Genomic DNA, 14,458 nt, shown 5'->3' with positions numbered 1-14,458 from the left:
GGTCTGGGGTGGGGGTGGTGGGGACCAAAGAGCAGAGTAAAGGGGCAAAAGTCTTCACACTTGGTTGCAGCTCTCCCTTGGCTGAAGGCATTCTCTGGGTTGCAAGTGTCCAAATGCTGAATGTTCCATGGGATGCAGCTATGGTTTCTCAAGAGGCCTTATGAGAATCTCCATAGGGTCTGAGTTAGGGGCACCAAATGGAGAGGTGCTCTTGGAGCCCTCACTCTTGGCTGGGAAAAAACAGCCCTCTCCTACCCACACTGGGAGAAGTAGGGACAAACGATCGTACTTTCCCTCACACTGCCCAGTGACTCAACTCTCCTTGGATGCCTCATCTTTCCTTCACACAGGCTGTAGGTGGGTAATGGTGGCCAGAACAGTTCCCCAGTCTTTCTACAGATCTTGTGGGGTTGTGCCTAGCTGTTCCTCTGCAGAAGGTGGGAATACTTATCACCTAGCATCTTCACAAAATATCCCATTCGACATCCCATGAAAGGAATCCTGAATGTTGTCTGCAAGGAGGAGGTACTTCTTAATTTTGTAAAGCCTTGGCACTACACAAAGAGGAAGCAGCTGCTGGAAGTTCCCCAGCAAGGGATCTACCCAGGAACTTCTGCAGAAAGGAGTGGCTGCCTCCCAGACAACCCCCTTTATCATACGGAACATCAAGGAGCCTAAGGAAAAGACTCTGAAAGTTGCTTCTTCCCTGGGACCAACCAGACTGGGTGTGTCAGGATAAGACAAACTCCTGAGTCTGTCCTTCACTGACTATGTGGCACTGACTGAGCACTTTCCTCTTTATGGGCCTCAGGCTCCACATCTGTAAAATAGTGGGAGGGTAAGTATTTGTCATTTTTGGTGGCCTAGCATTGGAGGACCCTCTGTATTTGGAGGAATATCAAGATAAGTGGCTGGCAAGGTCCCCTCTTCCCCATTATGGAAGCCCAAGAGGAAGGGGACATATTGTCTTTCTCCCTACCCTTGCCATGTAGTTATAGCATGGAAATGTGACCTGGGCCCAGCCAAGAACTTTGAATCCTTAATAAGAATGGAAAAGCCTAGCTGCGGTGGAATGAGTTCCAGAGGTATGGCAGTGTTGACTGGGAGTGGGTAGCCCAGAGTACTAGAGTAGTAGTACTAGAGCACTTGAGCTGTGCCTAGCCACCCTTATTTTCTGAACTGGTTCTCTAAGACCTTATGACTCTGCAGAAGTGCCCATGTTCTTCTGTCATAAACATGCTTGGCTCACAGCCCCCATTTCAATTCCTTTCTTCCTTGTCTCCCTGTATTCTAGAGGCCAAAGCAAAACAGTTGAATTTCCAGACTCCTTAGCATTCAGAAGTAGTCATGTGATACAGTTCTGATGAATAAAATAAAGAAATAAGTCCCTTCTCCAATATGAAGGCAAAACCTGGAAGGAAAAAGGCTTTCATGCTTCATCTTCATCCTTCCTCCTTCTTCCTAACTGGAACACAGATGAAATGCCTGGAGGTGAAGCAACCATCCATGACCATGAACAGACTGCTAAATTGAACCTCAGCCTCTGATGACAGCCCTGAGCAGCCGGACAAGCCCTGGATTTCTGCCTCTAGACTTTTTACACAAGGAAAATAAGAAACCCACCTATTTAAGTCACTGTTTTTCAGATTTTCTTACTCCCAGATAAACACAGTCCTTCCTGATCTACTTCAATATTAGGAATATTCAATAAATGCAATAAAGGTTGCATAATATTCAATAAATGCAATAAAAGTTGAGCTGATAATGGTATTCACAGTTGTACAATATCTTATAGTTTATAAATTGTCATTACTGCTTAAGTTCCTCAGGGTAGGTTTCTTTTTTTTTTTTTTTTCTTTTCTGAGACAGAGCCTCACTCGGTTGCCCAGGCTGTAGTGCAGTGGCAATGATCTTGGCTCACTGCAAAGTCCACCTCTCAGGTTCAAGCAATTCTCCTGCCTCAGCCTCCCGAGTAGCTGTGACTACAGGTGTGCACCACCATGCCCCGCTAATTTTTTGTATTTAGTAGAGATGGGGTTTCACCATGTTGACCAGGCTGATCTCGAACTTCTGACCTCAGATGATCCACCTGCCTTGGCCTCCCAAAATGCTGGGATTACAGGTGTGAGCCACCACACCCGGCCCACCAGGGTATGTTTCTGTGGCTTAACACCAGAGACTCTGGCTGGTACCTTGAGCTCTTAAGGTCTCCTCCAGCTCTGATAGTGTATCCTCTTTAAGAGGAACATTCCTCTTACTATGCAAACTCATATCAACCTCAGCTTTTACAACTCAACCAAAGAGAAGAGCAATCATCTCGCTTGAGATGGTTCATCACCAAACCAGGCCCTTTCTCCTCCTGCCTCCTCTGTCCTTTGATCTATTCCCTAAAGCCAACAGCCAACCCACCCATGAGTCGACCTAGCCTAGTGCACAGAGCTACCTACTTGACTAGACTTACAATTTCCAGAGGCAGATAGATTCCTGCTAACTAGGCCGAATCTGAGGTCAGTATGGCATGTTTGTAAAATATTTTGTAGTTTGGAAACTTAAACTACCTTTTTTCTACTATGTCACTGATCCTTGCAACAATCCTGAGATAAACAGGGCAAGCATAAGGACCCTGATGCCCACAGAAGTGATGTGCTGTAGGTTCTAGAGATGATAAATAAGATGACCATATGACGGGAGAAAGTGTGGGAAGGAGAATGTACACTAGGCTAGGAGTCACAAAGCACAGGCACCATGTTCCAGCCCTGCCACTCATTAGTAGCTTGACCTCTTGCAAGTCTACCTGTCTGGATCCAGTTTCTTCATCTGTACAACAAGGATGCTGGATGTATTAGTTAGTGCAGGCTGCCATAACAGAATATCATAGATTGGGTGGCTTAAACAACAGAAAGTTATTTTCTTACAGTTCTGGAGGCTGGAAGTCCTGGATCAGGATGCCAGCATGGTCAAGTTCTGGTAAGGGCTCTCTTCCTGGCTTGCAGACAGCCACCTTCTCAATGTGTCCTCACATGGAAGCAGGAGAGAGAGATAGTATCTTTCTTCCTCTTTTTATAAGGGTACAGTACTATCAGATTAGGGACCGACCCTTATGACATCATTTATCCTTTATTATCTCCTAAAGACCCTAGCTCCTGATAAGTCACATTGGGGGTTAGGGCTTCAACATATATATATACTTTCTGGAGGGGATACAACTCAGTCCACAGTACTGGATATGATCTTTGGAGTTCCTTCCACCTGTTGGCACAAGTCTAGAACACTGAAGATACAGTTGTCTATGGAATTAGTAATTCTACCTTGCCTCCTTTTGAGAAACTGCACAAGGCTTATTTCTAGACTATTCGTAGGGAACATTTTGGAGATCATCTGTGTAAACACTTTTCCATCCCTAGGGCAATTAACAAGCCAAAGGTAATCTCTGGCCAAATCAGGTCTCTCCCAAAGTTGGGGCCTTAAAGTTTTTCAGAAAGTATGTATTTTAACTGTCACTTTTAGCCTTTGGGTATGGCATGCAATTTCTGCTACTGCATTTAGAAAGAAAATAATGATGACTGTCAATTGGAGGTGGGTTTTAAATCACAAGTCTCCAGCTAAATTTTCTAAGAGCCATGAAGATCACTGAGCAATTGTGGCCTTTCACAAAAGCACAAAGTACCTTGTCAGTTCTACTTTATGCAGCACCTGGAAGTGCTGTCTTAGAGTGGCTTTATGGTCAGAAGCAGGCTCTGGTGGGGAGAGCTGGCCCTTTGCAGGTCAAATATAATTCCCTCCAGTCATAATCAAATATTTCAGATTTCTCCAGAAATATTAATTATTTTTGGTTTGATATACTTATTGTCAAAGGCCGACAAGTACTTTGAGCACTTAAATTACAATGCCCCCCACAAAAACATACCCCAAGGATTATTTTAACAGTCACAGGATGTGTTATTGCATACTTTAAGCTCTTAAATACAATGCCAAAAAAAAAAACAACTCAAGAATGATTTTTTTCTTTTCTTTTTTTTTTTTTGAGACGGAGCCTTGCTCTGTCACCCAGGCTTGAGTGCAATGGCGCAATCTCGGCTCATTGCAATCTCTGCCTCCAGGATTCAAGTGATTTTCCTGCCTCAGCCTCCCGAGTACAGGCATGTGCCACCACACCCAGTTAATTTTTTGTATTTTTAGTAGAGATGGGGTTTCTCCATGTTGGCCAGGCTGGTCTCAAACTCCTGACCTCAGGTGATCCGCACTCCTTGGCCTCCCAAAGTGCTGAGATTATAGGTGTGAGCCACCACACCCAGCCCCAAGGATGATTTTAATAGTCCCAGAATGTGCTGTTGCATCTAGACCTGAGGCCTTTAGGAGTAAGAAGATGGTCTGCATTTCTGTAATTTGTTTACATCTCCTTATTTATGATATAATCTACAACTGCTTATAGACTCTAAATTTTCCTTGTCTGTGTGATTTCAAACCCAAATTTACCTTTCATGTATATTATAACCCAATCTTCATCTTCATTTGACCCAAACTATCTAAGTTCTGTATTCTTCAAACTAGAAAGATGCTGAGTTTTCTGTATTGATCCTATGGAGAATGGTTCTCAAATGGGGGTGACTTTGCACCCTAGGGGACATTTGGCAATTTCTGGAGACATTTTTGGTTGTCACCACTGAGGATGGGGGGTAATCGTGGTAGTACCAGTGGCATCTAGTGGGTAAGGGTCGGGGATGCTGCTAAATATCCTACAATGCACAGGACAGCCCCCTGCAACAAAGAATTACCTGGCCCCATGTGTCAACAGTGTTGAAGTTGAGAAACTCTGCTACAGAATCTCAAGATGCAAAGCATATGGTCCTTTGTGGCTTCCAGGGTTGTGGGGTGGGAATCTCTTATACTGGCAGCACAGCTCTGGCACTCTTCATGACCCCAGGGACACACACAGCAGATGCCGATGAAATCTTAGGCTGTCTTTGCCAGGCCAACTCACACCGCCAATAAAGGGGTTAATTTTTTTTTTTTTTTTTAAGTAGGCAGCCCTTCCTTTGATTTTCATCCAACTTCAATGTCCTCTTCACCAGGGCAGGAAGGAGAAAGCAAGCAGGACTAGAACACAGTGGCTCCAGAGCAGGCCTATAGCAAGGTCTGAAGGGTTGATAGATTTGATACTCACAGCTTTACAGCTCATTTTATTCTGAGAGTAGAGAGTATAGAAAAAACTTCTAAATACTTCTTAAAAATTCTAACAGCTTTATAGGTTGGTAGGATTTCAAGCTACTTTTTAAAAGCATTAAATTATTCCCTGGGCTCCCATTATTTTAATTATTTCTATATATCCCTCCTCGTTCCAAAAAGGTTCTGACACGGGTAACTCTCCCTGTGGTGTTGACTAAATTATTCCATATCAAGCTTACATGAGCTCCAGGACTGATCAATACAGGTTTCAATTTAGGAGGAAAAAGGATTTTGGAAGGGCCAAGTAAAACTATAATGTTTTGGCAGTTAAAAGATATGAGTTAAATTCCCACTATGTGTAAAGTTATAGTGCTAAATACTGAGGAAGACATTTTTTAAAAGTATAAATCACAGCTGGTGCCCTTAAGTAATTCATACTCTGTCTGAGAGAGATAGGCTCCACGCCCAAGGGAGGCTGTCTTCTGTTACAAAGCAGGCTGTGCTTGGTGGCTCCTGGGCAGGGGCAGCCCTCGGCATTCTTCCCTCCTCTGGCCAGGGAAGGAGGGGCAGAATAGGAAGAGGTGAGGGTGGTTGAGTGGGGAGTGCAAGGGACAAAGCCTCAGAAGTGGACGCACACTGGGGAGGGTCTGAGATATAAGCAAACTAAATGAGAACCGGATCTTAGAGGTCCTGATGGCCAGAGGGAGGCATTAGGGTTTTATTCTGAAGTTACAGGCACGTACACAGGAAGTTATATGATAAAAAAAAAAATAGCATTTGTTGGGTGCTTACCCTTTACTAAGCATACTATTTAATCCTCTGCCGTAGCTACTCTTCCCCCATTTTACCGATGAGGACACTGAGGTACGAGGGTTAAATCACTTACTCAAAGCTACTCTAGCAAGTGCTAGAGCCAGGATTCGCATCATAGGCAGAGCCCACACTCTTAACCACTTCAGACTGCCTCTTGATAGAACAGGAAGCTTGACAGCAGAGGAGAGACCAGATAGACACGGACACCGGTAGGAAGGAGCTGCCGACAGACAGCATTTCAAAGAGTAGAGGAAGTCAGTGGGGTCAGACGTTGCTGAGCCATCATGAACGAAATCTGAGAAACAGCCATTGGATTTATATTAGGCAATCACCGGTGACCTTTAAGAGTTCTGTTTCAGTAGAGGGGTGGGGGCAGGAGCTCCTTGCAGGGTATCAAGAAGGGGAGTGATAGCAGATAAAGCCTTGCATGGAAACTGACAGTTAAAAGACAGGGAGAGATGGAAGAGAAATTTCCAAGCTTTTCTTTTGAGACTATGTCCCAAAACAATGGAACCTTTTCTTTATTGAGGAATTGCAATATATTTCACCTTGTTCTTTTGTTTTGATGGGCAAAGCTAACAAATTTTAGGAGTCATGGTTAAAGGAGAATTAGCAAGTGTCAGAGAAATTGTTTTTTAAAAGCCCTGCATCAAATTCAGGTAAAGTACAAAGATTTGACTATTTCAAAGGAAACTGTCATGGGCAGAAGGTTAATTGGCCTTATGCATTGTATTGGCTGGAGAAAATGGCAATTGTGTAACCAGGGTGGGATAGTGTGAGGGAATCGTAGATAAAATAACTTGCTTCAGACCTGTTTTGAGCCAAGGGAAAGAAGCTGAAGCATTGCATGCATTGCGGCTTGACAGTGAAATCTGGAGAACAGCTGCCTGGACTTCCAAAAACCTGGGCTGCAAAGGGCAAAAATACTTATTAAAATTCCTTGTTTTAATGAGTTCTGGGAATAGGAGTTACCAGCCTCTGTCCTAGCTACTAAGTAGTTTCTATTACAAATCAGAAGCAGTTTTAGGGAGGCTGTGTTTTTTGAAGGGGAAATCCTCTCCTGGCGGGTAATTCAGACTGCCTAGGGCAGCAATTAAAGCCATCCGGGAGGAGGAGAGGAGGCCTTTGTGGCTGAGGAGCAGTTTCTCTCAGGCTTCTTCCCATAACCATGAACTCCCTTTAGCACCCCAGTGTAGTCCATTCTAAAGTGTTCTACAGATGAATCAGTCCCCAAAGTGCCTATGATTTTGCTGCGGCCCAAGAACTACTGCAAACAATAGATGAATGAAAGACATATGTAGAGTCCTTCCTGGGACTGCTTACACCAAAGAGATCTCAGGCTGTGATGCTTCTCAGACACATGGGGTAAGTGATTTGGCAATGAACTCTCAGACCCTGGCTCAAACAGGGATGACACCAACAGGTATTTAATGTTTAAAAAAATGCAACAGGCTAATAATGCAGGCAGTGCAAGGATTTACCTGTCTGTGTAAAAAGCCAGTAGGAATGACCGTGGGTTCCTTTTCCTTTCTAGTGACTCAGGCCACTGGGACAGTTGATGGTTGGCTGAAGGAATCCAGAGTCTCCTTTGGAAGTTCTTCAAAAACATTATGCATCCCCATTATAAGGGAACCCACACAGATCTCTTCTCCATCCCAGACCATCTCCCCACGTACCATTTGCTGCCTTGTCACACATCCCAACCCTCAGGTGACTTTTTCCCCATCTTTACAGGTTCCTCTCTCCCCAATACCGGCTCAAGAGTAAGCCAGATCTTTCCCGATTCTTCTCCACTTTCTTGCTGTTCCCCCAAACAACACATAAAGCTTTTGCATTTTAGAGGTTTCATTGCTCACTACAGAGAACAGTAAGGACTAACAAAAACAAAAAGTGTGGGAAGCTGGAAAGATTCAAGGATGCCATAGTGATTTGTTGATTCTTTTTTCACGGTACCAGAGTTGGGGGAGTGAACAAAATAGACAGAACCCCTGCCCTTTGGTGCATTCATTCCATGGGGGAGATGGGCAATACACTTAACAACTAATTAATATAGTATGCTAGGAGGTGCTATGAATAAAAGCAAACCAGGGAGGAGGAATAGGATGCTGTGGGAGTGGGGGTAGTTTTAAAGGAGTGGTTAGACTATGAGCAAAGCTGAAATGAGGCGAGGGACCATGAAGACATCTGTGGGAAGAGTATTCCAGGGGAGAGAACCATTAGTGCTAAGGGCCTGGGGTAGGGGTAACAGCAAGGAAGCCAGTGCGGATGGAGCAGAATAGGATGGGAGGCCAGAGAACTATGGAGCAGAGAGCGCTTCATCTTGCAGTCAGAGTGCAAAAGGGAATGAGCCCAGAGTTTGAGCTGTGCTGACTTGGGCTCAAATCTCGGCTCCTGCCCCTTAGGTCACATACCTTGGGCTCCCCCACTTCTTATCTATAAACAGTTGACCACAAAGAGTGGTCACTGCAATATGGGATGTGAAACTTCCTATCACAGGACACAGCACACGACAGCCATAGTAAGAAAGAGAGACTGATGAAAATAAAATATTTCAAAGTAATCTTTGAACTTCTTTTGTGATTCAAGATTGTCAACAACTGAATAAAAATCTCATTTTAAAGAATACTAAATTAAGAAATACTTTAAGAAAAAACATATTTCACAATGAAGTAGCTTACAAGGTCGATCAAGGAAAAACAAATATCCCAGTTTTAGTGTTTTATTCAACAATGTACTAAAATATTCATTATAATCAGTCACCACAAGACATGTGAGTTTCATAGCTTGGAAAACTTTTCCCCCACTGTCCCAAAAACTCTCGTGAAGGGAATAAAAAAATTATGCTTAAGCATTAATAGTTTCCCATATGACTTTCCCAGTTTAAATACATGTTTCAAGAGAAAAAAAAGGTAGTCCAGAAACATTTTTATATTTCCTGAATTGGCCTTTGCACGATAAAGCCTTCTCAGCTCTGCATTAAATGAAATCCTGCTTGAATGGAAGACAGCAGACTAGTCAGTTTCTCAAACTCTTCAATCATGAGACTCCCAACTGAAGAAGATAGTGATGCTTCCCATAGGAAAACTCATTTCCTCCCCAGAAATCAAGTAACACCTCTCGTTTTCTGCTTCTTGCCCAGTAACATCAGGACTCATCTTGAGTTTATCGGATCATAGACTGGAAATCCCCAAGACAGAAAGATCCTGTCTCAGCATTTCTGTAAACACCAGGGAATGTGCTCCTCCTAAACTCAGTGTTTTCCACGAGGCAAGAATACTATGTACAAACCGCTATACTGTTTCAAAAGAACACAGTGTAATGAAAAAGGTAACATCATGTTGCTCTAAAACCAATCACATTGACCAAGGTAAAACCAGAGCTTATAAAATTAAAAGAGATAGTCTTATATTTCCTACTTAATATTATTCATCAATTTATAATTAAAAGCTGTTATTTGTATGGGATATACTTTCCAAATAATTCCTTCTATTCACCTATACCTTTCTCACCACTATCTCATCTATGTGACCTGAGTAGAAAAGCTATTAGCCCCACTGGGTGAATTTTCACTGATGCAACTACAGCAATTTCTAAGTCCATGAGAACTGCTAGGAATGTTTAACAAAATCCAATACCTGCATTATGATAACGCACTTTAAAAAATGATTAAATACACATCCATAGCTGAATGCACAGATTCCAAGAACTTTGAATGCACAATTGCTACAATCATAGAGAGACTGGATTACGATCCACGGCTGGTATGGATGGATTCCTTCCTCCCATTAAGGCACTCACAGGCAAGTGTGATAGACAATGTTGCTCTGATGACTGGCAGTGAGACCAGAAGATAGTGTGCAGGGCAGCAAGGAGTGTAGGGTGGGATGCAATAATGGAAAATGGGAGTGATTCATTCTACTTGATGCATATACGTTTTATGGGTTTAAATCTGGAGGGAAACAACTTTTTAAACTCAACTCCTTGTGTGGGAGAATTAAATGGAAGCACATCTTGGACCCCACTTTTTATAGGTATAGTGCCACCTCAAAAAATTCCATACTGACCCATTCTGAAACAACAGCTTTTCTTACTGGAAAGCCACAAAGTTGGTGCGGAATCTATGAAATGGAAAATCAGACCCAAGTCATCGTACTCATGCATAAGCTTGATTTTAATGAAAAGGTACATGGAGCAGCCGCATCTGGAGGAAAAGCCCCCTCAGGGCTCCCCACCTCCAGTATCCCCATGCGCTTGAGTTTGCATCCTTACCCTGTCCCTGACTGTGTGACCTTGGGCAAGTTAGTTAACCTTTCTAAGTCCTAGCTTGTTCATCTTCAACATGGACGTAAGAGGTTTGTTGTGTGGACTAAATGAGATCATACACAAATAGTTTTAGCTCAGTACCTGGTACATATGAACATTTAAGAAACATGTCCTTCTCGTGATTTGATGTGACACTCAGACCATATTTTAGAAGCAATTACAGTTCAGCTATCATATCCCAACATCTTGTGATAACCATTTTCATTTTTTGCTTCTAGCTCTTACTACTCTTTTCATCACAATATTTTAGGGTGGAGGTATTTGGGGGAGGAGGTAAGCAGTTATATACATCCCATTTTCCCACTGTTGTTCAAAGCAAGGTGAAAAGCCAGGGAAATAAACACATGCACTGAAGAGAAATTCAGTCTTTAGGATATGATGTGATAGGTGTATGGAATATAAACAAATCATATAATTTTAACCTCTAACATATAGGGCATCAAATCATAGGTAGGTCTTATTTTAAAAGAAACAAAAGCCAAGCAGCATTAAAGAGGATAGAAGGAACCCATATGGGCCTATTGCTAGCTCAGTATTGGTGACTGTGAAACAGGGATGGGTGAGCTAGATTATGGGGGGGGGGGGTTCATGGGGTCTGACTTCCAACAGGTGGTTAGCTTTAGTCATGTTCAGATGCAAAACCGTAATGAGTTTGAGTATGCAAGTCCCAGGGATTCTGCTGAAGGCCTTTTCTCGGCCATCAAGAGAGACAATTTTCTAGGTTTAAGCCTCCCTGGCAAGTTAGCAAGCAGGGAACTGCCTGCCCTAGCTTGCACCTGTCCCCTAAAGGGGATTCTGGCCTGACGGTGAAAACCCACCATCCCTTCCAGACAGCCCATTCTGCCGCTGGGGCACCTCCCGACAAACGGGGGAAGCCCACTAGGAAGTGGTCACGACCAACCAAGCCACAAATCCTCAGGGTGTGGGATTTCCACCTCTATACCACGTCTGAAAACCGAAAATAGGCGCCCGCTTGCCATACTGCAATGGGATTCCCCCCAGCAGCAACCCCCCCTTCCAGCTTGCATGTTTTATTAATAAATGCAAGATGGCACACGGAGGCAAAGAATGGGAGGTAAGGCATCTGCAGCTGGACCCGAACCAGGGCAGTTTGCAAAAATAAATAAGAAGCATGTGACAAGAAGCAGGTCCCCAGGCTGGAGCTGAAGCCCTGGACTGCCCCACGCACCCTCGCCTGGCTCCCCCGGCCAGGGGGATGAAGGTCAGCAGCAAGATCCCAGCCCTTCCGAGCACGCATCCTGCAAACCTTGACCGGTCCCCCCACCCCCCGCCCCGACCACAGGACTTGGGCAGTGAGGCAGGGGAAGCTCCAGCCGCGGCCGGCTGTGAGGACACATACCTGCTGCCCGGGCTCGGGATTCGCTCGGCTCTGCAGCGGTGCTGGCCGCGGCTCGCGCTCCCGGGGCTCCCCTCTCCGCCCCCCCGCCCCCTCGCGGCCCCGCCGCTCCCTCCGCCCCTCCGCCCACCGCGCTCGGGGGCGCGCGCGCGGCCTCGCGCCGGCGGCTTGGCCGGGCCCGCGCCTGCGCCCTCGCCTCCCGCCGGCCGCGCGCACGCGCGCTCCCGAGGCTGCGGAACGGCGGCGCGGCTGTCTAGGAAACCGCGGCGTCGGCTGGCAGGGGCTGGCGGCCCGAGCTGGGCAGGGGGCGGAGGCGGGGGCTCGGCCGTCTCCGGGGCTGCCACGCAGGGCGGGCTTCGTGGCGTGGGTGAGGGGGTCGCGCGGCAGGATCGGGGCCTGAGTGCGAGGGTGTGGAGAGGCGAGGGGGCCGCGAAGGGTGGCTTTGACGGGGAGGCGGGCGGGGCGCAGAAGCAACAAGTGCGGAGGCCGAGGGCGTCTCTCGGGGAAGCGGAGGACCCCCGCGGGATTTCGTACAGCTGAGAATGAGAACCTCCCGTCGCTTTGGCGCAGCGCTTTGCAGTTTCCAGAGCTCTTTCCCAGTTGCTCCGTTTCATCCGCGCGGGGCGCCCGGTGAGGGAGCGGACGGCACGCAGTGCCCCCTGCGCTTGGAGGCCACCGAGGGGAAAACGCCTCTTTCTGTGTGGCCGGAGTCATAGCACAGTCAGAGTCCCTTGACTCTCAGTTGGCTGCCTGGGAGAAAAATACCTGTCAGTACATTCATTTGATGGCCTCAGCTCAGTACCCTTGTAGGACCGTGTTTCTCCTCTTTTTCCGTTTTTCGTTATCTGACTCTTAAAAAGGCTTTTTACACGTCCCCATCTCCTTTCCCCATGAAATTCCAGTACCGCAGATACACTGTCGATCTGCTTATGTGCTGTATGTGTATCTGTGCTTGATGCATAAAAAGTAACATTGCGCCCCTTGGAGGCAGCATCGCCCCGGTGGAGAAGCCTGTCCTAGGGCCATGGTTCCCAGTTACCGGGTGGGTTAAGCGGAGCCACTGAGCAATCTGGATGCACCCACAGATATTGTCTGTGGTTAAAAAAAAAAAGTCCTCACACATAATGGGTACAACTCTTTCTAATTAATGTTTGCAAGGGCTGCTGTGAATACGGCCATTTAAGCAGCTTCTGGATTAATAGTAGTTTATTATCGTTTGTCTTCTCCACCAATTCTTGCTAAAAATATAGCCATTTTCCTATAGGGTGTTGCCATTTTTATGTTAAAATATTTGAAAAGATGGGAAACCCTTGTTTCTAGGACACAGAGTTTCAGAATGGCTTTTGGCTCTGCAGATAGGCTTGATTTCTGATTCTTGTACCTCTTCTAAAGTGTTTTTATTTGATTAGGTCCAGTTGGCCTCCCAGGAATGTCCTTTGTCTTTTCTTCCTACCGTAGCTTTTTTAGTATGGATATAATGGTAATGGTAGAGTTGAAGGACTTCAAAACCACCTCTTGGAATTGCCCCACAGTCTTGGATTATACCTTCCCTGGATTATACGGGAATATCTATACAGGGAGCATCTACTTCTGGCAAACTGAGAAAAAAAATGTAAAATTTCTTCAGATCCTCCTTCTCCTTTCAGCATTTCCTACTCAACTCTAATCTCTAATGGTGGAATTTCAGAGGAAGAAACACTTGGAGATGATACTTGTAGAAGCTACCTGGGTTGCCAAAGGATTTTTCTACGTTTCTAGACGGAAGAAATGTGGAGTAGAAAAGAGAAAGTGGAGATGGGTTAAGAAAAATTAATGGAGGATGCATGGGAGGGGAGCTATAGATTTCTGACAGTCGGTGACATCATTTTAACTAGGTACACTTTCTTTAGAAAAAGCTTTGGCATAGCTTGCCCAAATTGTTATCCACTCCATTTTCCACCTTAGTAGAACTCTACTTAAGATTTGATTGAAACTATTGAGAAGCATCCAGTTATAACGCTAATTAACTCTCAGAGTACGACAAGTATTTTGAAACTTGCTGAGAGAAATTTGAAGACCACTTCAAATTTCTACCAGGAATCTTTGTATCCTAATAAAATTTTTTTGAATTCGGGTTCATGCTACTTCACGGGAACATTTTTTTCTACAATGGCTCTTTATAATATAATAGCCATTGTAGAAAATATTTGTATTTATAAATATATATTTATAATATAATTGCCATTGTATTGAAAATTACATGCTAATAACGTTTACCTATGTCTTTTAAGTGTTCTGGGTTTTTTCCTTTTCTGAGTAATCCGAGTTAATGGAAATTGTAGGTGCAACCATTTCATGGTGTAGCGTGAAGTCAAAAATCCCAAAACATGTATAATTTGTCAACTTTATGCTGCCCCCTGGTGATGTCTTACTTCACAGCACCTCCCCAAACTAAAATCTCCCTTTGATAAATTTTTTAGGGTATTGAAAACTTAAATCAAGTGTGGACGAGATGCCATTCTGCACTCTTCAAACTGGGCCTTCTCTTGTTTTCAAATACCCTGAGGCCTAACACCGGAGGAGGATTAGCCCTTGAGGCTGATCAGTCTAGAGGAACTGTGAAGATCTGCCACAGATCTCGCTTTCACTTGGAGCATTATTCTTGAACTTAACTGGCTTACAAGACTCACTTGGGAACACTTGCTTAAAATCAGATTCTGTGAGTCATAAATTCAGCTGATTAGAAAAAAAAAAATCGGATTCTGGAGCCTCCTTTCAAACACCTTGAAATCTAATATCAGGGGGTTGACTTGTGATTTT

The 14,458-nt window shown here is 44.8% G+C and overlaps 1 protein-coding gene across 5 annotated transcripts in view; it reads right to left on the bottom strand.

Annotated features, from left to right (window-relative positions):
• TMEM266 (transmembrane protein 266) overlaps positions 1-11,842 on the bottom strand; it is a 144,892-nt gene extending 133,050 nt beyond the window's left edge. Inside the window, exons 1-3 of one of the 5 annotated variants that reach the window (XM_030814830.1) lie at positions 11,663-11,759; positions 7,461-7,576; positions 6,791-6,887 (exon numbers count right to left, since the gene is read on the bottom strand). The gene's annotated coding sequence lies outside the window, so the exon portion shown is untranslated. Of the gene's footprint in view, positions 1-6,790; positions 7,196-7,460; positions 7,577-11,662 lie in introns of those variants that run through there. The other 4 variants (XM_030814829.1, XM_030814834.1, XM_030814833.1 and 1 more) reach the window with 4 other exon arrangements.
• Between the last annotated feature and the right edge of the window lie 2,616 nt (positions 11,843-14,458).

The sequence above is a fragment of the Nomascus leucogenys genome, chromosome 6, assembly GCF_006542625.1.
Source record: "Nomascus leucogenys isolate Asia chromosome 6, Asia_NLE_v1, whole genome shotgun sequence".
Classification (NCBI taxonomy): domain Eukaryota; kingdom Metazoa; phylum Chordata; class Mammalia; order Primates; family Hylobatidae; genus Nomascus; species Nomascus leucogenys.
Note: the sequence above shows the minus strand (reverse complement) of the source record. Positions and strands in the feature narration are given on the sequence as shown.